We start from the raw sequence: 20197 nt of genomic DNA on the forward strand, positions 1-20197 counted from the left end.
TGGTTGGGCAGGAGATGTACAGGGAGCAAGAGAACAGCCATCTTGAGGGCCTGACCATACTGTTGCAAATACAGGGAACATCATACACTTTCTGCTTATAAAATTATATTCTAGGATTCGCTCAACATTTCCCTAACCTTGCTCAATAAAATAAGAGAAAAACTTGGCAAGTTTTTCTTATAATTCTAAATTGTGCAACTAACAGCCACATATTTGAATACTAATAAAGTTCTTTTTATTCTCTAACCCTTACAATGCCTCGTTCTTTCAAGAATAATCATTTCACTTTTGGAATCAACTATAGAAGTACTCAGTAAAGCTGAATGCCATAATCAGGCTCTACCTAAATTCACCATTTGGTTTTTCAGAATTTTAAGTAACTTTCCAACAAGATCTGAGCACAGAGATGTAAGAACATATACACTTCTCTCCACAACACTGCTGTTGCTATTTTAAAAAGACAAAACATCATTGAGATTATGTGGGTGAAAATTCAGTCACTTAAACTGCGACTATTAACCAACCACGTATCATGGGAAAGCACAGAGATAGGCATGGGAGAGCGTAACAAAAACTGAAAGAAACAATTTGTTATCCTGCATTGGTCAGGCTAGACTCATGTGTTTCCATAGCTTGGGGTGCATGCCTCTCTCACAGGCATAGCCTCGCCACACTCCACTGTTGGTATTTCTTCCACTGTCAGTTATCTTTCTTTCTGGCTACTTATGAGTTTCTTATGAGATCCTGATAGCTTTTATCTTTGTATATGTGCATGTGTGCATGCTAAATTGTTCCAGTCATATCTGACTCTTTGTGACCTATGGATTGTAGCCTGCTAGGCTCCTCTATCCATGGGATTCTCCAGGCAAGAATACTGGAGTGGGTTGCCATACCCTCCTCCAGAGGATCTTCCTGACCCAGAGATCAAACCTGCATCTCTTAAGTCTTCTGCATTGGCAGGTGGGTTCTTTACCACTAGTGCCCCTGGGAAGCTCCTGTATCTGTAGAATTTATCATTATTCTTGCCACGATGGGGAAATACCTAAATTAAAATGTTAGTTGAATAAATATGGGTGGATATTAGTACCAATGATCATCAAGATTCTCTTTTCATAATATCAGACATCTAAATAATGAAGGATTGTGTATTTAGGCATCTTTCCTGAAGAGGACTGTGATGAGAATCCTTTGGCAGGTGTGAGGGTGGGGGTGGGGGGCACTATAAACTAAATTCACTCAAAAGTATTTCCTGAGACTAATCTACCCCACACACACTGGGCCAGGTGTGAGAAACAGCAAGGCTATGCATGGTAGACTCAAACACTGTCTTTGGGATTTCACAGTCTAATAGAGAAGACATAAAACAAAAAAAATGGGCAAATCTGCCTCCACCAAGGTAACGCATAGCAATGCACCAATGGTGCTCTGCAGCCTGCTTGTACTTGAAATGGTTCCTCAAAGTCATTTGTTAAATATTTAGGTACTTTGCAAGCTGGTTCTTGAATCATTAGTTGACTGCAGTTGGCCATGATAAGGGGGAAATCAAATCTGGGACATTTTTTTCACCAGAGAGTAGTCACTAGTTTGCCATTGGTTATAGTAATGTGTACTTAACTCTGAGATTTTTCGCCTCTTTTCCCCATCCTTGTCTGCTGCTAAGTCGATTCAGTCATGTCCAACTCTGTGTGACCCCAGAGATGGAAGCCCACCAGGCTCCCCTGTCCCTGGGATTCTCCAGGCAAGAACACTGGAATGGGTTGCCATTTCCTTCTCCAATGCATGAAAGTGAAAAGTGAAAGTGAAGTCACTCAGTCCGACTCCCAGCAACCGCATGGACTGCAGCCTACCAGGCTCCTCCATCCATGGGATTTGCCAGGCAAGAATACTGGAGTGGGTTGCCATTGCCTTCTCTGCATCCTTGTCTGCTTTCTCCTTTAAGCGATGATGATAGAAAACACAAGCCTATTTATAAGATGAAGTGAAGGAGTTGCTCAGTCATATCTGAGTCTTTGAGATTTCATGAACTATAGCCTGCTGGGCTCCTCTGTCCATGGAATTCTCCAGGCAAGACTGCTAGAGAGGGTAGCCATTCCTTTCTCTAAGGGATCTTCCTCACCCAGGGATCAAACCCTGGTCTCCTGCATTACAGGCAAAAATCTTTATCATCTAAACCATCAGGGAAACGCTATTATAAGATACTTTCTTTTAAAAGCTTTACATTTTTAATTTGAAAAAAGTGCCTGATTAGAAGTTTTAACATATTTGCAAGATAAACCTAACAAATAAAATGCTTCATTGTCTCCTTTCACGTGTGCACCTTATCTTAACACATATAAAATAAAAACTAATTATGTTTAGCTCATGCATAATACTGTATATATAATAGTACTCAATAAATATACTGAACTGAATCAAATAGAATCAAGTCAAATTGGACTGCACTGCATTAAAATGAACAAGCTAGACTAATTTAAAGTCTGCAATAATATAAGATACTTTTACTTTTTGTATTAAATTGAATCAAACTTTAGCACTAAAATATAATTACTTCTTGCTTGAAAAATCATTTAAGTTTATTGTTTATAAAAGTATGTGAGTCAGCAGCGAATGGTACAGTTTTTTGGTATACATTCATGAACTGGCTATATTTTGATGATCTGTGTCAGTTTAGATCTTTGAAACATTTATAATGCTAGAAAACAATACCAGAATTTTAAATTATTTTTCAATCTGGACTTTGTACGTACTTGAAACCACCTTGCTTATTGATGAAATTTATTTTATCCGTAATTTTTGATTCATATGTATTACTGTGGTCTCTAATATTTCCACATTAATTACACCATAATTTTTACTGCATGTCAGTATCATCAGTACATGGGAGATACTGTGAGGTTTCCTGCCATGGTGTGGTAAGTAAGAACAAATCTTAAGTGAAAGTCACTCAGTTGTGTCTGACTCTTTGTGACCCTATGGACTGTAGTCTGCCAGGCTCTCTGTCCATGGAATTCTTCAGGCCAGAATACTGGAGTGGGTTGCGTTCCCTTCTCCAGGGCATCTTCCCAACCCAGGGATCGAACCCAGCTATCCCACACCGCAGGCAAATTCTTTACCATCTGAGCCACCAGGGAACCCCAAGAACAAATACATGGGTCTAAAAATCTTGGGTCTTGGGCTTGAATTCTACCTAGTAGAGTTTGGCCAATTACTTATCTCCTCAAATCCTTAACTTTTTTTTTTTTTGTCAGTTAATTATGAGGAACTACCTGTATCAAAAAGATGCATGCTGATGAAATGATGGATGTAGAAACTTTATTTCAGGGGCATGCACACAGACAGATAAAGCTCTATAAATGTGGGCAACTAAAACACATGAATAAGCAATAAAAGAGAAAAAATCTGAAACCCAAGTGTCTTCAAGGTCTACAAGATATCTGCTGAAACAGCAAAATAACTAGATGATATGGTTTTGGTGGGTATGTTCAGAAAATTTAGAACTAGGAAAGGAAAATAAATGTATATATATATAGGAAAATAAATACATAAAGGAAAATAAAAAATATATATATATAGTCCAGGAGGAACACAATAACAATTACTTATATTTATTGGCTATCTGCTATGTGTCAGGCACTTCCCTAGTGTTTCACATACATAAATCATTTAATCTTCAAAAGAACCCTCTAAGATACTCTTGGTCATATTCTCATTTAGAGATGTGACAACTGAGCTACAGAGAAGGTCTTCTCCAAGGTCTTGCCCAATGAAATGATGGAGCAAAACTTTAAATCTTGAAAGCAGGCATTCAAGAATATTACTCCCTAGACTATATCATACATATGTATCATATGTATGACACATAATATATATTTAATAATATATATATAATAACATACTAATATATTTTATAGTATAATAACATATATAATATATATTTCCTGCAGAAGGGCATGGCAACCCACTCCAGTATTCTTGCCTGGAGAATCGCCATGGACAGTCGGGACTGGTGGGCTACAGTGGGCTACTGGTGGGCAACAGCGGGCTACAGTCCATGGAGTCGCAAAGAGTTGGACACGACTGAGCGACTAAGCACAGCACATAATATATATTTAACAAAGACAGTGTGCTTGTTTACAGGATCTGTTCTAGTCTTCATCAGAAAAAGATTAACTCATTACCCTGAAGCTGGGAAAGATTGAAGGCAGGAGGAGAAAGGGACAACAGAGGACAAGATGGTTGGATGGCATCATCAACTCAATGGACATGAGTTTGAGCAAAGTCTGGGAGATGGTGAAGGACAGAGAAGCCTGGTGTGTTGCAGTCTATGGGGTCACAAAGAGTTTAAAATGATTGAGTGACTGAACAACAGCAAATATTTATAATAAATCTATGATATAGCAGGAGATCCCGGTTCAATTCCTGGGTCAGGAAGATCCACTGGAGAAGGGATAGGCCACCCACTCAAATATTATTTGGCTTCCCTTGTGGTTCAGCTGGTAAAGAATCCTCCTGCAATGCAGGAGACCTGGTTTTGATCCCCAGGTTGGGAAGATCTCCTGGAGAAGGGAAAGGCTACCCACTCCAGTATTTGGCCTGGAGAAATCTATGGACTGTACAGTCCATGTGGTTGCAAAGAGTCAGACACAACTGAGCAACTTTCACTTCACTTATACTATAGGTACTATTATTAATCTCATTTTATAAATAAAATTACTATAACTAAGGTTCAAATAGGTTAAGTAACTTGTCCAGGGTCACACAGATAGTAAATAGCAGGGTGGGATTCAGGCTACAGAATCCCCTGTAGCCAGGCAGTCAGGCTACAGAATCACCTAGCTACCTGGATGCTCTACTCCTCAGAAAGGATTTTAATGGTCTGGGTGTATCAGCAAGGTCATTTCTATTGTGGAAATAACTATGGAGTCTCCTCCCCAAATTTCTGCATGGAAAAAACTTCTGTATTTGTTATGGTCTGGTTATGATTTGTTTTTCCACATTGCCCTCTGTACTAGAGATGACTTAAATATTTCAATTCTTATGATACACCTACACTTCTCAAGGAAAATTAGTAAACGGATAATGTAGCTTTGTAATTCATTCTCTTTTGAGTCTGATTAATGTGAGTCATCTCCAAGGAAATAAGTTTTCTGAATCTGCTGGACTTTTGGCTATATTATAAACAGTTGTAAATTCCCTAAGGTAATAACAATCTACGAAACCTTTAAGAAGCATCTAATACCTTTCCCCAAGTTACACTGCTCCTCTAAATCTCCATAAGCTATACCAATGAAAATCTCTTTTCTTAATTGTGTTATTACTGCTAAAAGATTAAAAATAATTTTTTTTTAGCTAGGAAGAAAAAAAAGTTACCCTTCAGTTTGTTAGGTTTGATTCTTGTTGGATAACCTGAAACCATTGGTCTGAACACATTTCTTGAATGGTTGAGTGGTTTTAATTGTGTGTATTATCTCTGTGTCTGGACAGAGACTTAATCACTTTAGCTCTAAGGATTTGTTCCAAAGTGAAACAACCTTTCTCTAAACTCTAGAATAATCCTCTGAAGTCTGCTCTCCATCTGTGTTCCCAAGTTTAAAACTCTCCCCTTCCATCTGCTAAATTCAATAATAACTGTAACACCAAGCAGCAGGTAGAACCAATATGCTGGCTCAAAACTGAATCCTGAAAATGAATCTGGCATCCCTGCTGCAGAGTCATCTGTGTTTGCTGATCTGCTCCCATTAATCTCCAGGGAATAAGAGAGAAACATTTCAAAGAACAAAGGGTAGGGGGAGATCTTTCTAATTAATTGAAAACAATAATAGCATAAAAGTCATCAACCTTTTCGTCTGCGTAAAGACAGCATTGCAAAACAAGAAAATAAAGATGTCACAGATACAGCTCCAAAGTTGGAAGGGGAAGTGTGCAAATGTCACACAAACACCTAACCCACAACACGTACCTCAAAATTTCAACACAGAAACTTATCTCAAAGACCAAAAATCCCATCTGTCAAATTATTGGTTATAGCACATGCATACAGGGGGCTTCCCAGATGGCACAGTAGTGAGGAATCCACCTGCCAATGCAGGAGATGCTAGAGACACGGGTTTGATCCTTGGGGTCAAGAAGAAGAGTGTGTCAGGAAGATCCTTTGGAGTAGGAAATGGCTACCCACTCCAGTATTCTTGCCTGGAAAATTCCAGACAGAGGAGCATGGCAGGCTACTGTCCATGGGGTTGCAAAGAGTCAGACATGACTGAGCACACACACATATACACACGAATGGATATAGAGGGTGGAATCAAAAGTACGTAGGAATGGAAAGTAAGAGATTATTAAATGACTGTAGGGCTGAGATTTTATGTTTCTATTAAAAAATAATTTCTCTTAGAACAACCATTGAAAACACCATCTTTTATTCCTGAAATACCTGAATCACTCATTAATCAGAAGCTCAGGATGTGTCAGAACATTCATGCTGCCTCTTCCAGCTGTTTGAGTTTTTAAAGTCAAAGATTGTTCCCTTGGTCTTGTAGTTGAATAAATAAATTGCTTTTGAACACTAGAAGGGGCACATATAAAGCATGTATATTCTCTTCCCTCCTTCCTGACTGTAGTACACTTTCGCCCACTGTGTGTGTTTTCAAAAGGAACCTTTTACTGAAAGTTCTTCAAGTGAAAGATCAATAGGTTGAAAACAAAGCAAGAAATAACCTGAGGAGAAAGGCAAATTCTTCTGCTCCTTCCTGTACAATTTTCCTTGAATTTAGCCATTATTCAGAAAATCACAGACCTAAATACTCTTTACCGGTCACTCAAATTTTAGCAATCTTTCTCACCTTTTCCCTTCCTTTCCTGACTCATGATTCTGACCCTCTCCTATGGCTCTCACACATTATGTTCACTTGCTTCATTTTTATTTACATTGTTCTACCCTCATTGTCTTCCTCCCACATGTGGGCAATGACTGAGGTTGCCCTGGACACTCCATACTTCTAATTCAGTTTTAAGCTAACTTATTTCATTAATTTTTCTGCAAATGTATTCAGCCCCCTCTCTTTTCTTACCTTCAAATTTCATCTCATGGTATGAATATATTACTTCATGTTTATCCTTCTTTCCATTTTTTTAATGGCACTATTAGCACTTCATATACCGGTAGGTAATAGTATATTTTTTTATTTACGTCTGAATTACATTTACACCCTCACCTACATAAAATATGTGTGCATGAAGTCTCTTCAGTCGTGTCCAACTTTTTGCAACCAGATGAAATGTAGCCTGCCTCTGTCCTGCCCTCTGTCTTGCTCTCTGTCCTGCCTCTGCCTGTAGACTCCTCTGTCCATGGGATTTCCAAGGAGAGAATACTGGAGTGGGTTGACTTGCCCTCCTCCAGGGGATCTTCCCTACTCAGGGATTGAACCTGTGTCTCATTATGTCTCCTGCACTGGCAGGCAGGTCCTTTACCACTAGCGCCACCTGGGAAGCCATAAAATATAAGAATATTTAAAATGTGCTATTGGTTTATAAACCCCAAGAAAACAGGGGATGAAACCAGTAAAATTGGTTCATATAATAGACAGCCCTGGAACTTATACTTAAAAAAAAATACCTGTTGGTAACCATGAGAGGAGAGGGGAAAAAAAAAAAAATAAAAAGGATATGGAGACTTAAAAACAAATGTAGAACACACATTCTTCTCAAGTATATATGGGATATTAGCCACATTACCATATCCTGAGCTATAAAGGAAATAGCCTAAAAAGCACCAAATATCAAATTACTGAAATAATCATAGACTACTGTTTCTGATTTCAGTGAATCAGTGAACTAGGAAACACTCATTTGTTTGACTATTTATCACTTCATTTCTAAATAACCCATAGATAAAAAAATATATAATGGGATTTAGAGGTTATATAGAACTAAAAAATAATGAATGTATAAAATATCAAAACTTGTGAAATACGCTAAAGTTCTGCTTATCTATCTCAAAAAATTATTTAAAAAGAATGACACATTAAACTCAAATAAATAGGGAGAAGATAATAATATAGAATCAAAGTTTAAAAAAAAAGTAGAAAACAGACATGTAATAAAGGGGTTCAACAGAGTCAATAATTGTTTCTTTGAAAAGAATATTATTTACATACCCTTAGCAAAGGTATTCAAGGAAAAATAAAGAATGAACAAATAACTGATATCAAATGGTAACACTGGCATCACTACAGATTACACAGATATTATATGAACATATTACAAACAAGTTTATTTCAATAATTTGATAACAGGGAAAAATGTAGATTACCTAGGAAACATAATCCATTAAGAATTATGCAAGAAAGCACACTTAGCACCCAGATCTTGGTTTTTAATACCATTATCCAGTTTTTTTTTTTTTTTTTAAAAAGCAAGATTTCTTGGACAAATAGCTGATTTTATAAAAGGGGTAAAGTGAAGTGAAGTGAAAGTCGCTCAGTCATGTCTGACTCTTTGTGACCTCATGGACTATACAGTCCATGGAATTTTCCAGGCAAGAATATTGGAGTGGGTAGCCTTTCCCTTCTCCAGGGGACCTTCCCAGCCCAGGGATCAAACCCAGGTCTCCCACACTGTGGGCAGATTCTTTACCAGTTGAGCCACAAGGGAAGCCAATGAAAGGGGTAGTGAATATATATGATGAACTTCGATTACGTTGTGCTACAAGAAAATAAGAAAATGTTCAGAACATGAATAAACAAACAAAAAATCCCCAAAACCTCATCATGTTTGTTATTATGTCAAAGGAATTCAGGATCCAACTGAAAAAGTTTGCAATAATCAAACCAGGAACAATTTGAGCAACAAATAAAGTATCACCATATTATAACTCTAAGTAAAAAATAATCATGCATGAGATCATGGTGATAAAATAAATGATTGGCTAAATAGATGAGTGGGAGTATAGACAAACCTCCTGTGCAGAACAATTCCAACTTGCAGAGATACCTGACCCTTAAGGAGTATAAGTTCACATGTCAGTATGGGCCACACGTAGTGACTTACTTTAAAAAGAGTAGGTTATAAAGTAAGGGGAAAAAAAAAGTAATTTACCAAGGAGAGACCTGATAAAACACTGCCTCAAGCCAGGAGGTCAAGATTAACATCAACAGTGGAAAGTCATATTGCTAGTATGTACTTTTCAAATAATGTAATGAGAATGACACTTTATTTCTGTGGTTTTTCTCCCCCAAACACATTATCTCAGTGTAATCACAGGAAAAACAAAAAAAATTCTGACTCAAGTACATGAACCGTGAACTTCCAGATGTTCAAGCTGGATTTAAAAAAGGCAGAGGACCCAGAGATCAAATTGCCAACATCTGTTGGATCATCAAAAAAGTAAGAGTTCCAGAAAAACGTCTACTGTAGCTTTATTGACTATGTCAAAGCCTTTGACTGTGTGGATCACAACAAACTGTGAAAAACTCTTAAAGAGATGGGAATACCAGACCACGTGACCTACCTCCTGAGAAATCTGTATGCAGGTCAAGAAGCAACAGTTAGAACTGGACATGGAACAACAGACAGGTTTAAAATTTGGAAATGAGTATGTCAAGGCTGTATATTGTCACCCTGCTTATTTAACTTATAAGCAGACAAAATCATGCAAAATGTTGGGTTGGATGAAGCACAAGCTGGAATCAAGATTGCTTGGAGAAATATCAATAACCTCAGACATGCAGATGACACCACCTTTATGGTAGAAAGCGAAGAAGAACTAAAGAGCCTCTTGATGAAAATGAAAGAGGAGAGTGAAAAGGTTGGCTTAAAACTCAACATTCAGAAAACTAAGATCATGGCATCTGGTCCCTTCACTTCATGGCAAATAGATGGGAAGCAATGGAAACAGTGCAGACTTCATTTTTTTGGGCTCCAAAATCGCTGCAGATGGTGATTGCAGTCATGAAATTAAAAGACACTTGCTCCTTGGAAGAAAAGCTATGACCAACCTAGATAGCATATTAAAAATCAGAGACGTTACTTTGCCAACAAAGGTACATCTAGTCAAAGCTATGGTTTTGCCAGTAGTCATGTATGGATGTGAGAGTTGGACTATAAAGAAAGCTGAATGCCAAGGAATTGATGCTTTTGAACTGTGGTGTTGGAGAAGACTCTTGAGAGTCCCTTGGACATGAGGGAGATCCAATTGGTCCATTGTAAAGGAAATCAGTCCTGAATATTTATTGGAAGGACTGATACTGAAGCTGAAACTCCAATACTTGGGCCACCTGATGCAAAGAATTGACTCATTGGAAAAGACCCTGATGCTGGGAAAGATTGAGGGCAGAAGGAGAAGGGGGCAGCAGAGGGTGAGATAGTTAGATGGCATCACTGACTCAATGGACATAAGTGTGAGTAACCTCCGGGAGTTGGTGATGGACAGGGAAGCCTGGCATGCTGCAGTTTATAGTGTCACAAAGAGTTGGATGTGACTGAGCAATGGAACTGAACTGAACTGAAGAGAAAGTCTCCAAAATATATAACCTATAATGTTCAAAACTATCAGAAACAAGGGAAGTCCAAAAAACAGTAAAAACCAAGGATCCCTTATCACTAAATGTCATCTGATATTCTGGATAAAATGCTGAAACAGAAAATAGAACATTAGGGAAAAACTGAGGAAATCTGATAAAGTATGAGATTTTGGTTAAGTTGAAACAAATAATAGAAGAAAGGAAAAAAAACAACAACCATAGAAAACAATTTTATAAATAATAGATTAAACTCTTGAAAAAGAAATCAAATATGCTTGTTCTGTGGAAGAATATAATGTATCTTTTATCCTCATATCTCAATCACAATAGGGATAAAATAGTTGTGAGTAGCCTTGAAAAGTAAACACATGATTGAAAATCTTATAAAATTTAAACACATTTTGTTCCTTTCAATAAACAGTAAATATCACCTAAAAGGGAAAAGAATTGATTTATAATACAGAAAAATAAATTTTTGTCATTTATTCCATATGTTTTATGGGCATTCCTTCCTTTCATTTTTATAACTGTTGTAAAGATTAGGTAGACTTTCTTAAAAAAAAAACTACACATAAATTAGGATAGATAATATACTCTGTCATAAAACCATTTTCAACAAATTTTAGAGGATAGAAATTATTTCAAACATCTGTTCTGACCACAATGGTTTGAAACTAGAAATCAACCACAGAAAGAAAAATGGGAAAAGAAAACAGAAAAAAAGAAATTAACCACAAACACATGGAGACTAAATAACATGCTACTAAAAGACCAGTGAGTCAACAATGAAATAAAAGAATCAGAAAATACCTCGAGATAAACAAAAGTGAAAACATAATCATACAAATCTATGGGATTCAGCAAAGTAGTTCTAAGAGGGGAAGTTCAGAGTGATGTAGTTCTGCCTCAAGAAACAAGAAAAATCTCAAGTAAACCTCCAGTTCAGTTCAGTCCAGTCACTCAGTCATGTCCGACTCTTTGTGACCCCATGAATTGCAGCATGCCAGGCCTCCCTGTCCATCACCAACTCCCGGAGTTCACTCAAACTCACATCCATTGAGTCGGTGATGCCATCTCATCCAGCCATCTCATCCTCTGTCCGCCAAACATACTACATAAAAGCATTATGAAAAAAGAACAAACAGAACCCAAAGTTAGCAGAAAGAAGGAAATAATAAATATAGGAAAGGAAACAAGTAAACTAGAGGTTAAAACAAATAGAGAAAGAACAATAAAACTGAGAGCTGGGTTTTTGAAAATAAACAAAACTGACAAGCCTATAGCCAGGCTTACGAAGAAGAAAAGAGAGAAGATCTAAATAAACACAGTAAGAAGTAAAAGAGGAGAAATAGCAACCCATAGCACAGAAATGCAAAAAAAAAAAAAAAAAAAAATCACAAAAGACTACTATGAACAGTTTTATGCCACAAATTGAACAACACAGAAGAAATGGACAACCTTCTAGAAACATACATCTTGCCAAACCTGATTTACTATGAACAGTTTTATGCCACAAATTGAACAACACAGAAGAAATGGACAACCTTCTAGAAACATACATCTTGCCAAAACTGATTCAATAAGAAAAAATAATAATTTGAACAGGCTAATTACTGGAAGTCAAATAGAATCTGCAATTAAAAAACTCCCTGTAAACAAAAGTTCAAGGTCAGATGACTTAACTGGAGAATTTTACAAAACATATAATACAAAACCCGATGAAGACACTAAATAAAATAAATAAATAATTGTGGGCTAAAATCTTTGATGAATATAAATGAAAAGTTCAGTTCAGTTCAGTCGCTCAGTCAGGTCCGACTCTTTGCAACCCCATGAATCGCAGCACGCCAGGCCTCCTGTCCATCAACAACTCCCACAGTCCACCCAAACCCATGTCCATTGAGTCAGTGATGCCATCCAGCCATCTCATCCTCTGTTGTCCCCTTCTTCTCCTGCCCTCAATCTTTCCCAGCATTAGGGTCTTTTCAAATGAGTCAGCTCTGCATGAGGTAGCCAAAGTACTGGGATTTCAGCTTCAGCATCAGTCCTTCCAATGAACATTCAGGACTGAACTCCTTTAGGATGGACTGGTTGGATCTCCTTGCAGTCCAACCAAGGGACTCTCAAGAGTCTTCTCCAACACCACAGTTCAAAAGCATCCATTCTTTGGCACTCAGCTTTCTTTATAGTCCAACTCTCACATCCGTACATGACCACAGGAAAAACCATAGCCTTGACTAGATGGACTTTTGTTGACAAAGTAATGTCTCGGCTTTTTAATATGCTGTCTAGGTAGGTCATAAGTTTCCTTCCAAGGAGGAAGCGTTTTTTAATTTCATGGCTGCAATCATCATCTGCAGTGATTTTGCAGCCCAGAAAAATGAAGTCTGCACTGTTTCCACTGTTCCCTATCTATTTGCCATGTAGTGATGGGACCAGATGCCATGATCTTCATTTTCTGAATGTTGAGCTTTAGGCCACCTTTTTCACTCTCCTCTTTCATTTTCATCAAGAGGCTCTTTAGTTCTTCTTTACTTTCTGCCATAAGGCTGGTGTCATCTGCATATCTGAGGTTACTGATAAATGCAAAGACACTCAACAAATATTAGCAAACTGAAATTAACAATACATAAAAAGCATCATACACCATTAACAAGTTAGATTCATTCTGGGGTTACAAAGATGCTACAATACACATAAATCAATCAATGTGATAAACCATATTAAAAAGAGGAGATATAAAAACCATATGATCATTCCAACAGACATACAGAAAGAATTAGACAAAATTCAACATTCATTCATGATAAAAACTCTCAGCAAAGTGGGTACAGAGAAAACATATTTCAACATAATAAAAGCTATTTATGACAATCACAGCCAAGATAATACTCAGTTGTGAAAAACTGAAATGCTTCCTGCTAAATTCTGGAATAAGAGAAAGCTGCCCATTCTCACCACTTGTATGTATTCAACATACTATTGGAAGTCCTAGGCACAGCAGTCAGACAAGAAAAATAATTAAAAAGATATCCAAATTGGAAGAGAAGAGGTAAAACTGTCACTTTATACAGATGACATTCAATCCTGAAGGAAATCGACCCTGAATATTCATTGGAAGGACTCATGATGAAGCTGAAGCTTCAAAACTTTGGCCACCTAATGTGAACAGCTGACTCATTGGAAAAGACCCTGACATTGGCAGAGATTGAGGGCAGGAGGAGAATGGGTGACAGAGGATGAGAAGGCTGGATGACATCATTGACTCAATGAACATGAGTTTCAGCAAATTATGAGAGACAGTGAAGGACAGGGAATCCTGGTGTGCTGCAGTCCATGGGGTTGCAAAGAATCAGACATGACTGAGTGACTAAACAACAATGATACTCCATATAGAAAACCCTAAAGACTCCACCAAAAACAAAATACCTAACAAAAAACCTACTAGGGTTAATAAACAAGTTCAGCAAGGTGTCAGGGTACAAGATTAATACATAGGAATCTGTTGCATTTCTTTACACTAACAATGAAATAACAGAGAACATTAAAAAAAATTAGGAATAAACCTAACAAAGGAGTTAATGTTTACAAACTGAAAACTATAAAACATTGACAAAGGGAGCTGAAGATGATTCAAAGAAATGGAAATATATCTCATGCTCTTGAATTAGAAGAATTATATTGTTAAAAAGGCTATACTACACAAAGCAATCTACAGATTTAATGTGACCCAAATCAGATATTTTTCACAGAGCTAGTAAAAATAATCCTAAAATCTATATGACTCAGAAATGCCCAAGCAATCCTGAGGAAAACAGAACAAAGCTGGAAGCAAAACCCTTTCAGACCTTAGACTATACCACAAAAGCTACAGTAGTCAAAACAGCATGGTAGTAGCACAAAAACAGGCATACAGGTTGAGAGAACAGAGCAGAGAGCCCAGAAATAAACCACACACCTATGACCAATTAATCTACAACAAAGGAGGCAAGGATATACAATGAAGAGAAGACAGTCTCTTCCACAAATGGTGTTGGGAAAGCTGAAGAGCTACACGTAAATCAGTGCACTTAGAACATTCTCTCACACCATATAGAAAAATTAACTTGGAATGATCTAAAGACATAAATATAAGGTCTGTATCATAAACCTCCTAGAAAAGAACATAGGCAAAACATTCTCAGACATAAATTATAGTCATATTTTCTTAGATCAGTCTCCCAAGGCAAAACAAACCAAAGCAAAAACAAACAAATGGGATATAATCAAACTTATAAGCTTTTGCAAAGGAAAAAGGGAAGTAAACCATCCACAAAACAAAAAGACAACTTCCGGAATGGGAGAAAATATCTGCAAATAATGCAAAACAATTGCAATAAAAATCCTAACAAAGTGTGTGTGTGTATGTAAACTGAAAAGCTGATTTTAAATTTCATATAAAATGCAAAGTCTTCAAAATATTCAAGAACTCGAATTTCTCAAAAAGAAGGTCATAGAACCTGTGCAATCATGTATAAAAACTTATACAGATATAATAATTAAGAAATGGTAGTGTGCAAGGAAAGATAAGTGGGCCACTGAAAGAAAACAGATGATCCAGAAATAGACCTGAACATAAATGAAGAGAAAATCAGCTTTTCAATAATTGATATCGGGTCCACTGGACAGCCATAAGGAAAAATAAATTAATCTTAACTCTAACATCATATAAATTAATTTTATTTGGATAATTAATTTGGAAAATAAATAAAAGAAAAATAGTAAAGCTTCCAAATGTTAACATAAGAGAATATATTGGGCAGGAAAGCTGTTAGTAAACAGAACCACTATAAGCACCAATCATGAAAAACAAGATTGAAAACTGGATTTCTCTTCATCAATAGCCATCATTAAGGGAATAAAAAGGTGATAGAGATTAGTTAATGCTTCTATGGCAATCAAATTGCAATATAAACATATCAAACTAATATGTTGTATACCTTAAACATGTACAGTGTTGTATGTCAAATATAACTAACTCAACATAGGAAAAGGAAAAAAAATGGAAGAAAACAAAGAAAAGACAAGCTACAAAGTAGGAAAGTTCATGTAACTGACAAGGGATATTGCTACAGTTGCTACTTCTGTATAACAAATTATCTTGTTATTAATTGGTATAAAATAGCCATTTTAATACTAATGTATTTGGCTGTTAAAAATTTAGAAGTAGCAATGGGAATGGCTTGTCCCTGATCCTCACAGCCTGAAGCTATGGTTGGGAAGACTCAAAGGCAGAGTGACTAGTGGAATAAGTTACTGAATGAGAGTAGTGAAAGTTTAAGGCTGGAGATACAAATCAGAGAATTAGATAATGATAGAGATGTCAACTGACTATCTGAAGAGTAAATATATTAATAGATTGAATATACAGAGGAAAGAAGAGATTGAAGCACACAGATTTGGTGAACTTTATTCTTAGGAAGAAGAAAAGGAGAGGCTCTTGAAAAAAAGATTAAGAAAGAAGGGTCAGGTTTCAGGGGAAAAAAAGGAGAAAGGATATATGTGCAGAAGGCCAAAGAGAAAAGCATTTTAAAAGAGAAAGGGATGGATGATCACAGGTACCAAATGTTAGAGTTCAAGGAAAATAAAGTCTGAAGAGAAGACACGGCATAGGCAGGACATTTTTAATATCTTGCAAGTGAAATATTTGAACCAAGTATAGTAACAGGAAATTGAATATATAGGCTTCAGAAAGTAAGCAGGTAGGAGATGGAGACAGAGGCGTAGCTGGAAGTGTCAAGGGGTTGACAGTCTAAACAGGAGTGATAAAGATGGAGCAGTAGCAAACAAACACTGTGTTAAAAAAGGTTATCCTCTAAACACAAAGGGTGCTTCTGTAGAAAGTTCTTTATTCATTATGCTATACAATGTCCTATTTTATCAGTAAGAGTTTTCATGAAGCAACTGATGAACAGAATCTTGACATTTTAGAGTTCATAAATTAATGCTTTCTCTTTAAGACAAAATAAAAATATCTTTTGGAAAAGATATTCCCTTCATGATGCATTTAGTAAAATGTTATCTTATTAACAGACTCATTAATCTATGCATCCAACCATCCTACAGAATCTGTCTCAGTCTTTGCCATTCTAAATGAGGGCATCTGTTCGTTTCTGCCATCACCAAGACATTTTATATTGGTACTATATGGGTTTTATCTTCTTGGTTTTAACCAATTTCTCAAATTTAATCCGGGTATAATGTGTGCCAATTCAAACTCACATCATGTTACAAGACTCTTACACTTATTTCATCTGTAAATTATGCTTTTTATTTTCCTTTACTTGATTCTATGAGTTGTTAATGAGGTATTCATTAATATTATATTTAGAGGTATCTCATTAGAGACTCAATACAACATGTCCCTTCAGATTGACAGTGGCCTATCAATGGTTCCTTCTAAAAGGAGTATGTTAAATTATTTTTCAGTAGTACAATTCAAATGGCTATCACTTCTTTCTAATCAGCATTGTTACTTTCTATCTGTTAATTCTGTTAGACCTGCATCTCATTTATTCATTAGACTTGCAGTTTTTGCACTAGAAAAATATCATCTTACTTTGACTAATTGATTCACATTAAACGTATTTGGCTTCACCATGATAGCAGATGGGTATAGAAACACATGCATGTATGCACTTTGCCTCTCTTCCTGGCAATGAATTAGTCCACAACATTTTCTGTAGCCTGTCTCACATTTAATGTCACAGAAGGGATTCATCTTTTGGCAATGAACATTAGTAGCCTGAAGAAAGGGGGTCATAAATCCCATTTTCATTTTTTATTAAAATCATACTATGTCAGGGTGTAATTTTCACTTTTTGCTACAGCGTAATTTATTCAGTGACCTTGGACTATGTTCCTTTGCTAACCTGGAATGTTGAATCAGTGTGCTAACAATTTCTGCAACTCCACACAGTTTCCTCTAATATAAGACCTTAAAAAGCTTAGTTTAGCTGAATACTCACTTATAGAAGGAACAATGTTGGTGAACTTGAAGAGGAAAAGCCATGGCCAGTGCAAAATTTTTAAAAATGGAACAAAATCCATGAGTTACCCAGAAAAAATTAAATGTTTATTTTTTTACCTTTTAGGACTCCATTATCTTCAAACTGAATATCATTCTAGCACAACATCATTTACTATCTCTTTAGTCTCTCAAATTTAACCATTAATCATTTGAGTATAACTTATTTCTAAACAAACATAAAAGAAAACAGATTAAGGGCAATGGTTAAATACATAAAATGGTTAAACCTAATAGTTTTAGATCATAATTTATCTTCTTTCTAAGCATTTAATCATTACCAATAGATTTTCCCCCCCCTAAACCCATCCTTTTGACATAGGTTCTAATATAAAATAGTTTGAAAAGGTGCAGAGAAAAGGTAGTCACTTTGGTGGCTGAAGGTGATGGCTGTAATGGATCCAAACTCTGGCCAATGTGGTTCATCTTTTGGTACAGGCTTGTTGCCACTAAAACTTTCCACCACATCCAGCCCCTGATTCAATTCAAAGTTCAACCACCTTCTGTCCATCTCCTGCTTTGTTTTATGTCATTCTCATCTAGCTGGCAAAACCCCAAACCCAGATTCATTCTTTAGCCATCTTTCCCTTCTAATTTCAAATACCTGATTCCTGGTAGAGAAAACCATATACACCATAGCATATATCTATGGTCTCATGTCCATGGGGTCTCAAAGAGTCAGACGTGACTGAATGACTAACATTTTCACTTTCACTTCTCATAAAAATAGACCAACAGCCTAAAATTAGGTATTTGTGTGAACATGTAAATGTGTATTAAAAAATGAGCTACGTTTTTAAAATTATAGGTCAAACTATTAGTAGGTTGTATAAATAGTTTTGTAGTTAAAATATACGTTTTTATTTTTAGCAAAATATATGAGAATAGAAAGCTGAGGTCAGACTGTCTTATTTACAGTAAATCAATGTATTGCTTCCTAATATGTGTGTGCATCATGAGCTATAAAGTATAACGAAATTCTTATTGTGGTTCATAATCAAAATAATTCACTGATCTAAAACTACACAGGATATTGGTGAGAAAGAAAGAAAGTGAAAGTCACTCAGTCATGTCAACTCTGCAACCCCATGGATTATACAGTCCATGGAATTCTGGATTCCCAGAATCCCGGGCCTGGAGACCGGGCGGATTCTGTACCAGCTGAACCACAAGGGAAGCCCAGAATACTGGAGTGAGTAGGTTATTCCTTGTCCAGCAGATCTTCCCAACCCAGGAATTTTATCAGGGTCTCCTGCATTGCAGGCAGATTCTTTACCAACTAGGCTACAAGGGAAGCCCAAAGTGAAAGTGAAAGTCATTCAATTGTGTCTGACTCTGCCACCCCATGGACTGTAGTACGTGGAATTCTCCAGCCCAGACTACTAGAGTGGGTAGCATTTCCCTTCTCCAGGAGATCTTCCCAACCCAGGGATCAAAACCAGGTCTTCTGCATTGCGAGTGGATTCGTTACCAGCTGAACCACAAGGGAAGGCCAAGAATACTGGGGTAGGTATTGGTGAGAATGGGGAACAAATGGAATGCTCATTCACCATGGGTGGAAACATAAAAGTTTCTCCTCTTTGGAAGAAATCATACTTTCTTATAAAGTTAAACGTATACTTACCATATGACTCAGTAATTTCACTTCTAAGTATTTACATAAGAAAAATGAAACCTTATGATGACAAAAAGATTTGTACTTGACTGTTCAAAGATGCTTTATTCACATCAGTGAAAGTGTTGGAAACAACCCAAATGTCCACTGACTGATGAATTGATAAACAATTTGTGGTAGATCCATATAGTGAAATACTTTTCAGCAATTAAATATAATAACTACTGATACATGTAACAGCATATTTGAATCTATAAAGCATGAAGTAGGGTGAAAGAAGGTAGCCACATCTCACAATATGTTCTATTACTTCATTTATATGAATTTCTAGAAAAGACAAAAAACACAGTGACAGAAACATCAGTGGTTGTTAGGAACTGGGAGTGAAGGAAGGCTTTTGCTGACAAAAGGGCATAAGGCCACACTCAGGTTAATGGAAATGTTGTGTATCTTGATTGTGGTTGAGAATACACAACTGTATACCTTTTTATTACTCATCAAAATGGGCAGTTAAAATGAGTATATTTTATTGTACACAAAGTATACTTCAATGAGGTTAAGACACTAATGGAAAAAACCAAAAACTTGTATAGATCTTTTTAGATGCTTAAAATTATCCAAAATATATTCCCTGATAACTACAGTACAGCTAGATTTCTTAACTCAATATTAAGTGTAAGTAGTGTATGGTGACTTTGCACTACACTTGATTTTTTTGCTACACTTACAGTTCCCTCTTCTTCCGATCTCCTTAATTCATCTTTTCATCATATAAATATAAGTATACAACATAAGACTAAACCATAACCATTTCTGAATGTGATAAATGGAAGTAGTAAACATATTTTTTTTCTAAAAGCAATAAAATCATTGTCTCCCTCACCTCCTGCTTTTTGGAATGTTTATGGGCTTTTTTTTTTTTTTTCTCATTTATGTGAAAAAGGTGCCTTAGACAATATGAGTCAATTTAAAAATTAGTCTTTTGGAGAGAAAATATTA

This window comes from Bos taurus, chromosome 1 (genome assembly GCF_002263795.3).
Source record: "Bos taurus isolate L1 Dominette 01449 registration number 42190680 breed Hereford chromosome 1, ARS-UCD2.0, whole genome shotgun sequence".
Lineage (NCBI taxonomy): Eukaryota > Metazoa > Chordata > Mammalia > Artiodactyla > Bovidae > Bos > Bos taurus.